Here is a 10227-nt window from a genome sequence, read left to right as displayed (position 1 = left end):
TACCGTTGGATCATCTGGTTGAAATGAGAGATAGAGCTGTGTGTCATCAGCATAGCAATGGTAGTAGAAACCATGTGCCTGTATGATGGGTCCCAGTGATGTAGTGTATATAGAGAAGAGGAGGGGGTCCAAGAACTGATCCCTGAGGAACCCCAGTGACCAGTTGATGTGCTTTGGATACCTCCCCACCCCAGGCCACCCTGAAAGACCTACCAGTGAAATAGGATTCAAACCAACGAAGTGGAATCCCTGTGATGCCCAGTGATGAGAGGGTGGACAGGAGGATCTGATGATTCACTGTGTCAAAAGCAGCAGATAGATCCAGCAAAATAAGAACTGATGGCTTCAGTGACTGACAGTAGCGCAGTCTCAGTTGAATGGCCTCTCCTGAAGCCTGACTGGTTAGGATCCAGTTGGTTGTTCTGTGTAAGAAATAATGATATCTGGTTAAAAACAACTCGTTCAAGTGTTTTTGCTATGAATGGAATGAGAGAGACAGGTCCGTAGCTATCTGTAAGTGAAGTGTTTAATGTAGGTTTTTGAGCAGTGGGGTTACCCGAGCCTGCTTGAATGCAGTGGGGAAGGTGTCTGTGAGGAGAGATGTGTTGATGATGTGTGTGAGTGGTGGTAAAAGTGTAGGGGAGATTGCTTGGAGAAGGGGTGAGGGGAATGGGTCTAGTGGGCATGTTGTAGGATGGCTGGAGAGGAGAAGTTTGGATACTTCTGCCTCAGTAAGGGGACAGAAGCAGAAGGGAGAAGTTTTAGGTGTGGATGCGGTTGGTTTGAGTTTGTGTATGTGTGGAGCTGAGTACTGACTACTGATTGTTCTAGTTTTGTCTGTGAAGAATGTGGCGAAATCATCAGCTGTTATAGAAGTGGTGGGAGGTGGTGGAGGGAGACAGAGTAGAGAAGTTAATGTTTTGAAGTGGTTACGTGTGTCTGAAGCGCTGTTGCTCCTGTTGTAAAAATATGAAGATTTGGCAGTATGGACTTGAGCAGAGAAAGATGAAAGCAAAGACTGATACATACTCAAGTCAGACAGATCTTTTGATTTGCACCATTTTCTCTCTGCTGCCCTGAGTTTGGACCGATGCTCACGAAGAACATCGGATAACCAAGGGTTAGAAGGGGTAGCCCGTGCTGGACTGGAGGAGAGAGGACATATATTGTCTAGACAAGAAGTTTAAGTAGAGCATAAAGTGTCAGTTGCTGCATTAACGTCCAGAGATGAGAAATGGGTGGGTGAGGGAAGAGAGAAAGACACTACAGAGGAAAGATAGGAGGGTGAAAGGGAGCGCAGGTTTCGTCTAAAAGTAACTGGTAGAGGGGTTAAATGTAATGAAGAAATGGTCAGAGATGTGTAGGGGTTTTACCAAAATGTTGTCTGCAGTACAATTGTGTGTGTAAATTAAGTCAAGTTGGTTGCCTGATTTGTGAGTGCTTGTAGTGGTAAGGCATTTGAAATCAAATTAAGCTGTCAAGATTAATGTTAAAGTTGCCAAATACTAAAAGTGGACTGCTATCCTCCGGGAATGAGGACAGCAGACCATCCAGCTCTTCTAGGAAGGTGCCCAGTTGCCCAGGAGGCCGGTTTTATCTTGTCATATTAGTGGGTTTATGTGTTTCTGTGTACATTTTACTCAAATTCAGTAAATTAATGACCAAGTCAATAGCCGGACTGATGTCCAAATGTTACTAGAATTGCACAATAATAAAACAGCCCATGGGAAGAAAACATCTCCATGAAATCCCCTTTTAGTTGTAAACAGAACTATGCTTTACTTTCATTGTGACTTGCACAGTGATTGAGCAATCTGCACAGTGATGATATGAGCATTTCATAATCAAACATTAAACATTTACACCACAACAGTTAAATTAATCATTATGGCTGATGTATTTTGCATATTTGGACTATAGCTTCGTTACTAAAACTACACCTCAAGACACATTTTTGGGACCTGTTTCAAGACTGTTGAGGTAATAAGTAACTCAAAGCAAGCAAAGCAGATATTGATTTGGCTGACAAAAACTGAGCAAATGTTTTTTTTTTAAGGAGCAAATAGTCAATGATGGCACATTTATTGTTTCTCTGTATACTTCATCTCTTCTTCTGCATTACTGTCCAGGAAAGTGTGTAAGTTGCAATTTACAACATTTAAAAAATTCTACAGAACAGAAATACTGGTCTGTATTATCAAAAAGCAGAACTTCAAAACATACAATGATAACTAAATGTAAACATACGTACACTCTTGAAAAACAACTGTTAGTAATCTTTCATGTTTGTATGAAATTAAGTATTTAGTCTATATTTTAGCTACATAATTTGTTTTCTTTTTTGCATCTGCCATGCTCTGATAGCGACCCACAGACACAACAAAATATTTTGTTTTGCAGATACTTAATCACTGCACCTAAACTGCTGCGACTCGATGCTTCGGGAAATGTGGTGGTGCAGTTGTTTGGTTATGACCAGGAATTACAGGCATTACAGTACATCTTTACCTGAAGAACACACTAGCACCAGTTTATGAAGAATATGCATCTCAGTCCCTGAAGTTCAACGCCATGAAGAACTATCAAGCTTCCGCTACTTTACGGTTAGGACTGCAAATTTAAGATCCCAGAAGATAATTTTTGTATGACGTTTGGCTTAAATGTGTTGTTATTTACAGTTGCAAAACTTTTCTTTTCCTGATTTTATGTTATTCATGAATATTATTTTCAGAAATGCTTTTTTTCTGTTTCACAGATAATGCCCACGGATTTCCCTAAAGAGGACAAGTTTGTCTACCTAGTTGTCAGGCGATCTCCTCTGCTTTCTCTGCATAGCGACCCCTAGAGGACGCAGTTCGAAGTTCCCATGAAAGGGAATCCCAGTCACTACTGTGAACGGGTTTCTCTTTATCCAAACTGACAAGCCACTGTACACACCCGAACAAGAGGGTCAGTATGAGAAGAATCTATCATGTGTGTAAGGCTGATGATACACAGGGCAACTTTTTGTGCAATGTCGGGCAACTTTGGACAATGTTGCCGTCAACAGGCAACCAGGTAAGACACTAAAATATCCAGATAGAAATTTGTTACCCGTTCTCAGTGGGAACTTCCCCCAGCAACATTGCTCAAAAAAAGTTGCCCCGTGTATCATCAGCCTAAAAGTGCGAGTTTATGTATGAAGAGAAAAATTGAGGAAAATGAAGATTTTGGAGAAAAGGAGAAAAATGGAGTGAGTAAATGAAAGAATCCATCCTTTGAATATGTTTGCTTTCTAGTAAAAATGTGTGTTTACTCCCTCAATGAGGAGCTGAGGAAATCTAGACGAACTGTCACCCTTACATTTGTGGTGAGTGTCTCTCTTCACAGCCTTATACTTCACTTGAATTTTGATTTGTGTTAATGTTTCAACTTCCTTTTAGGACCCTAACGGTATCAAAGTAGAGATGATTGATACGGCAGACATCATTGGAGCAAAACCACGTCTTCCACCATTCAAAATACCTTTAAAGCCAACGTAAGACAAACAGACTATTATAATTATATTTGAGTTGATCTGATGTTTAAATGCTTGATCAGGTATAATAGTGACACTCTGTTTAAAACCGGCTTACTTGTAAATTTCTGTGGTAGTTCAGGCTAGATCATACTGGTTAGTCAACCAGGTGAAGTTTGCTGAGAAATGATAGTCTTGCTGGTGAAGTAGCTGGAGAAGCCTGGTGAATGCAGCAGGTCTATGCAACTGGAACTATGCAAGTATTTTCATTAGTTGTTACTTTTTTGTCTCTGCAACATTTTTTTTCACAATGTAAATCTCATTAGTTATGGAATCTGGAAGATTGTGGCTACTTATGCAGACATTTTTGAAACAACTGCCACTGCTGAGTTTGAGGTCAAAGAATATGATAAGACCCTTGTTTTTTTTTTTGTTTTTTTGTTTTTTAAGAAAAAGTGTTACATAGACATTTAGTTTCCATTATATCTAAATTCAAGCTATGTTTCTCAGTGCTGCCCAGTATTTTACTCCATATTGAGCCCGAAGCCAACTACGTCAGTGAGAAGAACTTTGAGTCTTTCAAGTTGAAGATTTCAGGCAAGTAGATTTTTCCTGTTTTATGTCACATAAACACAGTAGGCTACCGTTCAAACATTTGTGGTCATTATTATATTTTATTTTTAATTTAATGCTCTTATTCGGCAAGTAAGCATTTAATTGATCAAAAGGGGCAGTAAAAACTTTGTTACATACAAAAGAAATTATTGTTTGAAATAAATGCTTTTCTTTTGAACTTTCTGTTCATCAAAGAATAGTGAAAAAAATGAATCACAGTTTCCACAAAAATATTAAGCAGTACAACTGTTTTAACATTGATAATAATAAGAAATGTTTCTTGAGCATCAAATCAGCATATAAGAATAATTTCTGAAGCATCATGTGACACTGAAGACTGGTGTAATGATGCTTAAAATTTCGCTTTGCAACACAAGAATAAATTACATTTGAAAATATGTTAAACTGTTAGTTTTAAATTAGAATTTAGAATGTTTTAAGTTTGAAAACAATTTTACATTATAATATTTTATAACATTACTGTTTTTAGTTTTTTTTTTATCTTTTACAAACATTTAAAAAATCTTCTCAACTCCAAATCTGAACAGTAGAGTATATTCATTTCAGTTGCTGTTGAATATATTTGCAAGTGTTGCAAATTTTTTAAATTTGTGTATATGTGTGCTGACAGGTCTGTTCATGGAACACCAGTTAGTTCTGCAGATATTTTCCTGACGTTCAGATACAGTATACCAGAAGAAACTGTCATGATACCAGAGACATTTGCAAGATACATGTCAGTGTGCACTCAACAAAACATTTTTAATGTTTGAGTTCTGAGAATACATTTGTTTTTGGCTTTTGTTTTAGCTGAAAAATGGAAAGGAAGAAGTCCACTTAGACATCAAGTCAGCTTTATCATCCATGCCTGATGGCCCTCAGAGTCTGAGTGCCATGAAAGAAAACAGCTTTCTTCGAGTGAGAGTTTTGCTTCAAGAGTCAACTGATAGGTCCAGTTAGTTCCACAGACACAGGAGTGCATTGTCCTGATTTAAAGCAAATAAATGTGACAACCATTTGACAACGTTGGAAACCCCTCTTCATTGTCAGGTGGAATCTCCCAGGAGGCAATGCTCTTAATTGTGAAATTTGTGGAAACTCCATTCACACTGAGTCTGATCTCAACCACTCCTTTGATCAAACCAGGTCTACCATACACTATGAGAGTAAGAAACCTGTCTTCTCAAGTAATTTTATTATATTTGAACATGCTGCGATCTAAAGAAATTCAAGAACAGATGAGAAACAAAATAGTTGACATGTATCAGTCTGGAAAGGATTATAAAGCCATTTCTAAGGCTTTGGGAGTCCAGCGAACCGCGGTCAGAGCCATTATCCACAAATAGAGAAAACTTGGAACAATGGTGAACCTTCCCAGGAGTGTCCGGCCTACCAAAATTACTCGACGCAACGACGACTCATCCAGGAGGTCATAAAAGAACCGAGAACAACATCTAAAGAACTGCAGGCCTCACTTGCCTCAATTAAGGTCAGTGTTCATGATTCAACAATAAGAAAGAGACCGGGCAAAAACGGCATCCATGGGCGTTCCAAGGCAAAAGCCACTGCTGACCAAAAAAAACACAAAGGCTCATCTCACATTTGCCAAATAATATCTTGATTATCCCCAAGAGTTTTGGGCAAATATTCTGTGGACTGATGCGACAAAAGTTGAACTGTTTGGAAGGTGTGTGTCCCGTCACATCTGGTGTAAAAGCAACACAGCATTTCATAAAAAGAACATCATACCAACAGTCAAACATGGTGGTGGTCAGTGTTGGGGAAAGTTGCTTTAAAAGTAATGCATTACAATATTGCGTTACTTTCTAAAAAAGTAACTAATTACGTTACTTAGTTACTTTTTATTGAAAGTAATGCGTTACGTTACTTTTGCGTTACTACTTAAATCTGGGCTGGGCTTGCTTGTTTGCTTTTAAAATAAAAAGTTATATTTTTGGCAAATATAAAAGCCCTTTCACACCAAAAGCCTCAGGATGAAGGAAATGTAAATTCACATCTGTACAGTAGAACGCAGAAGAAGAAAGTTCAACAGTCTTCAGCAATAAAAGAAGAAGAAGTGTTAGTTTATATTGTGTAATTTTTGCTTCTGGTTGAATTGGATCATCGAAGGTCAGCAGCAAATTGGTTAATAAAATGAGATTAAATACATAAAGGATATTTGTATTATTTAACATTCAATTATTGCAGCTGTGAGTCATATTCTAAGTTGCTTTTAACTGTTTTTTTTTTAATTTTGAGAAACTAAATCAGATTTTTGTTTTTTTTTTTGTGAGTGAGTGAGTGAGATGAATTAATGCATGTTCACATTTATAGAACTAAAGTAACATCTTACTCCCGATTTCTCTCAACAAGGGGACAGGAGATCTTTCAATCAATAAATGAGGGGAAAAAAGTAACTGGCGTTACTTATTTGAAAAAGTAACTCCGATATTTTCTTGTAAATTAAAAAGTAATGCGTTACTTTACAAGTTACTTGAAAAAAGTAATCTGATTACATAACTCGCGTTACTTGTAATGTGTTACCCCCAACACTGGTAGTGGTAGTGTGATGGTCTGAGGCTGCTTTGCAGCTTCAGGACCTGGATGACTTGCCATAATTGATGGAACCATGAATTCTGCACTCTATCAGAAAATCCTGAAGGAGAATGTACGGCCGTCAGTTTGTGACCTCAAGCTCAAGCGCACTTGGGTTATGCAGCAGGACAATGATCCCAAACACACCAGCAAGTCCACCTCTGAATGGCTCAAGAAAAACAAAATTACGGTTTTGGAGTGGCCAAATCAAGTCTGGACTTAAATCCGATTGAGATGCTGTGGCATGACTTTAAAGGGTTACTCCACCCCAAAATGAAAATTTTGTCATTAATCACTTACCCCCATGTCATTCCAAACCCGTAAAAACTTTGTTCGTCTTCAGAACACAATTTAAGATATTTTGGATAAAAACCGGGAGGCTTGTGACTGTCCCATTGCCTGCCAAGTAAATAACACTGTCAAGGCCCAGAAAAGTATGAAAGACATCGTCAAAATAGTCCATCTGCCATCAGTGGTTCAACCTGAATTTTATGAAGCGACGAGAATACTTTTTGTACGCAAAGAAAACAAAAATAACGACTTTATTCAACAATTCGTCTCCTCCGCATCACCGTAGCGGCATTTTGGAGAGTGTCCACTGAACGTAAATTGCGTATACTGTTTTACTTGTCTGTGTCAGCCGCACCACACGGCTGTCTTCTATGTTTATTTACGCTTTGATTTGAACGAAAACAGCGTGTCCGTGTGGTACGGCTGACACAGAACAGCATACGCTGTTTGTGTTCAGTGGATACTCCCCAAAATGCTGTCTTTGCTATGAAGCTCCACCAAGAGAATATGGATAAAATCATTCTAAGTCGCACAGGTATGGGTGTTTCTTACATACATCATTATCATCTTTAACAGTAACTTCGATGACTAAACACTTAGAAAGGAAAATCTAAAACGCTCCATTACGCAATGTAGCAATCGACTTTCTACGGGATGCGATGCCATCTCAGATTAGGAGCTACTTCCCTGATCTCCACCTCCTACATGTGGATCCAACCACGCCCCCTGGATCTTGTGTTCTGCAGTGAGGGGCTACTGTCCCTGAGAGCTGTTTATGGGAGGACACCAACAAGTAAGAAAACTTTCTGAACCATAATCCCTTCTGTCTAATTGATAATCCTAATCCTTGTAAAAGAATTATGAAAAGTACTCTTTACAAAATATACATTAGGATTTTATTGCTTTATTTCACGGATTAAAAAAACAAACTACTCTCTGAAGATTTTTTTTTTTTTAATTATGCAGTTACACCTTTCATTTTAATCTGTTTAAGGTCTGGATCAGTAAGCATTACCAACAATCTTCCAGACTCACTGACTACATGCGAGCTGAAAGCAGTTGGGGTATTCAGTGAGGGTGAGTTAACAAACTGGATCGAAATGATTTGTTTTAGCATCACCTGGTGGCTGAAAAGGGAATTATTTGCATCTAAATGGCTATGCGATAGGCTGAGTGTTAATATGTGAGAATGTGACTGATCTACTTATGTCAATTACCTACTAATTAACCACAAATTACAGAACATTCGAACTGTAAAGGGATAGTCCATCCAAAAATGAAAATTCTGTCATCATTTACACACCCTCGTGATGTTGCAAGTCTGTATGACTTACTTCAGTGGAACACAAAAGAAGAAATTTGTTATTTTTTGTCCATATAATAAGAGTAAAATTGAACCAAAACTATGTAGTTTCCAACATTCTGGTTATCAACATTCTTCAAAATATCATCTTTTGTGTTCCACTGAAGAAAGAAAGTAATACAGGTTTGGAACAACATGACAGTAAACGATGATAGAATTTTATAGAAGGCTATATAGACGGGGTCTAGTAAGTTTATAGTAAGTACACTAGTCAAAATTTTAAGTGGATCAAAACCTTTCATCAAAGTTGTCCTAAAACCTAAAACCAAAATGCGTTCTTGTCTTAGGACAACTTTGAACTTTTTTGATCCACTTCAAATGTTGACTGTAGCAAGTAGGGCGGTCAAAAAAAATAGAATTTCGAATATTCGTCGAATTTAAAAACCAAAAATCCACATTCGAATGCAAAAACGTTTTTTAGCTCCACTATTTTTGAAAATAGGCTCATTTTCCAACTCCCCTAGAGTTTAAAGGGGTCCTATTATGCTCTTTTACAAAGTCTTGATTTTGTTTTGGGGGTATACTAGAACATGCTCTCATGCTTGGTGGTTCGAAAAATGCATTATTTTTCACATAATTTACATTATTAAAATACCTAAAAAGCCTGGCACAAACGGCGCGATTAGTTCCGGCTTTGATGAAGGTCCGCCTTCCGAAAAACAAAATGTGGACTATTTTCAGGCGCTGCGTAATATCATTGCGCCTGCTGCACCCATGGTACGGCAGCAAAGTTCCAAAGTTTTCTTCAAAGTTTTCAAGTTTTTCAAAGTTTTGTATCTGTACACCAAGTTTCCATATCATACATATAACAGTAAAAATTATAATAATTTAATTATTATATAATAATTCATTTTTATCTAATAACCCTGTTGAAAAAAAACAGCATATGCTGGTTAGGTATGTTTTGAAGCAGAGCAGCAGGTTTGAGCTGGTTTAAGCTGGTCATGTGCTGATCCTAAGCTGGTTAGCTCCTGCTCAGGACCAGCTCATAACCACCAGCTCAGGACCAGCTTATAACCATCTTAAACCAGCTCATGACCAACTAAAGACCAGCTTTAACCAGCTCAAACCTACTGCCATGCTTCAAAACATACCTAACCAGCATATGCTGGGTTTTTTTTCAACAGGGAATAATAATATTTTTTTAATTGCTTGTCTTACGAATTACTTTTTGTTTTACAAATTACTTAAAAATAATTAATTTTCCACACTGCAAAAAAAAAAAAAAAGATGTTCTTACTCTGTAAAATTGTCTTGTCTTCCAGTACACATATCTAAACATTCTTAAATCAAGATATATAACTTAAAGGGGTGGTTCATTGCGATTTCACTTTTTTAACGTTAGTTAGTGTGTAATGTTGCTGTTTGAGCATAAACAATATCTGCAAAGTTATGAAGCTGAAAGATCAATGCAAATGGATATATCATCTTTTAAAATTCTGGCAGTTTAATGCCTACAAAAACGGCTGGTAGGGACTACAACGAGTTACTTCCCGGGTTCATGACATCAAAAACCCTAATAAACCCCTGCGCTGCTTTAGAGAAGAGGAAGAGAAAACTAGAGGTGCATGTTAAAATCTTACGATCCTCTACAATAATATCCTCTGCTTCTCAATCGGGCTCAAACTGATAAGCGATATTAATAACGCCTTGTTTACAATACAACCGGAGCACATGCTGCTGAGGTGAAGGGCGGGATGTTTAGACACGCACTAGAGGCGGTTTAGGCAATCACAACACACTGGGCTAGCTAACCAATCAGAGCCAATCGCCTATTTCTGAGGGCGGGGCTTCATAAAAACAGGAAAAGATCAGCCTGTTTCTCAGAGAAGGGACAGAGCGGTGTGGAATAAAGGTAAATTATGTG

General features: G+C 37.9%; 1 pseudogene; it reads left to right on the top strand.

Annotated features, from left to right (window-relative positions):
• Nucleotides 1-2072: 2072 nt before the first annotated feature.
• Nucleotides 2073-10227, top strand: part of LOC107665017 (complement C5-like) — a 13948-nt pseudogene continuing 5793 nt past the window's right edge.

This window comes from Sinocyclocheilus anshuiensis, unplaced genomic scaffold (genome assembly GCF_001515605.1).
Source record: "Sinocyclocheilus anshuiensis isolate Anshui unplaced genomic scaffold, SAMN03320099.WGS_v1.1 scaffold399, whole genome shotgun sequence".
Classification (NCBI taxonomy): domain Eukaryota; kingdom Metazoa; phylum Chordata; class Actinopteri; order Cypriniformes; family Cyprinidae; genus Sinocyclocheilus; species Sinocyclocheilus anshuiensis.
The sequence above is the reverse complement of the archived record's forward strand: the minus strand, read 5'-3'. Positions and strand labels throughout refer to the sequence as shown.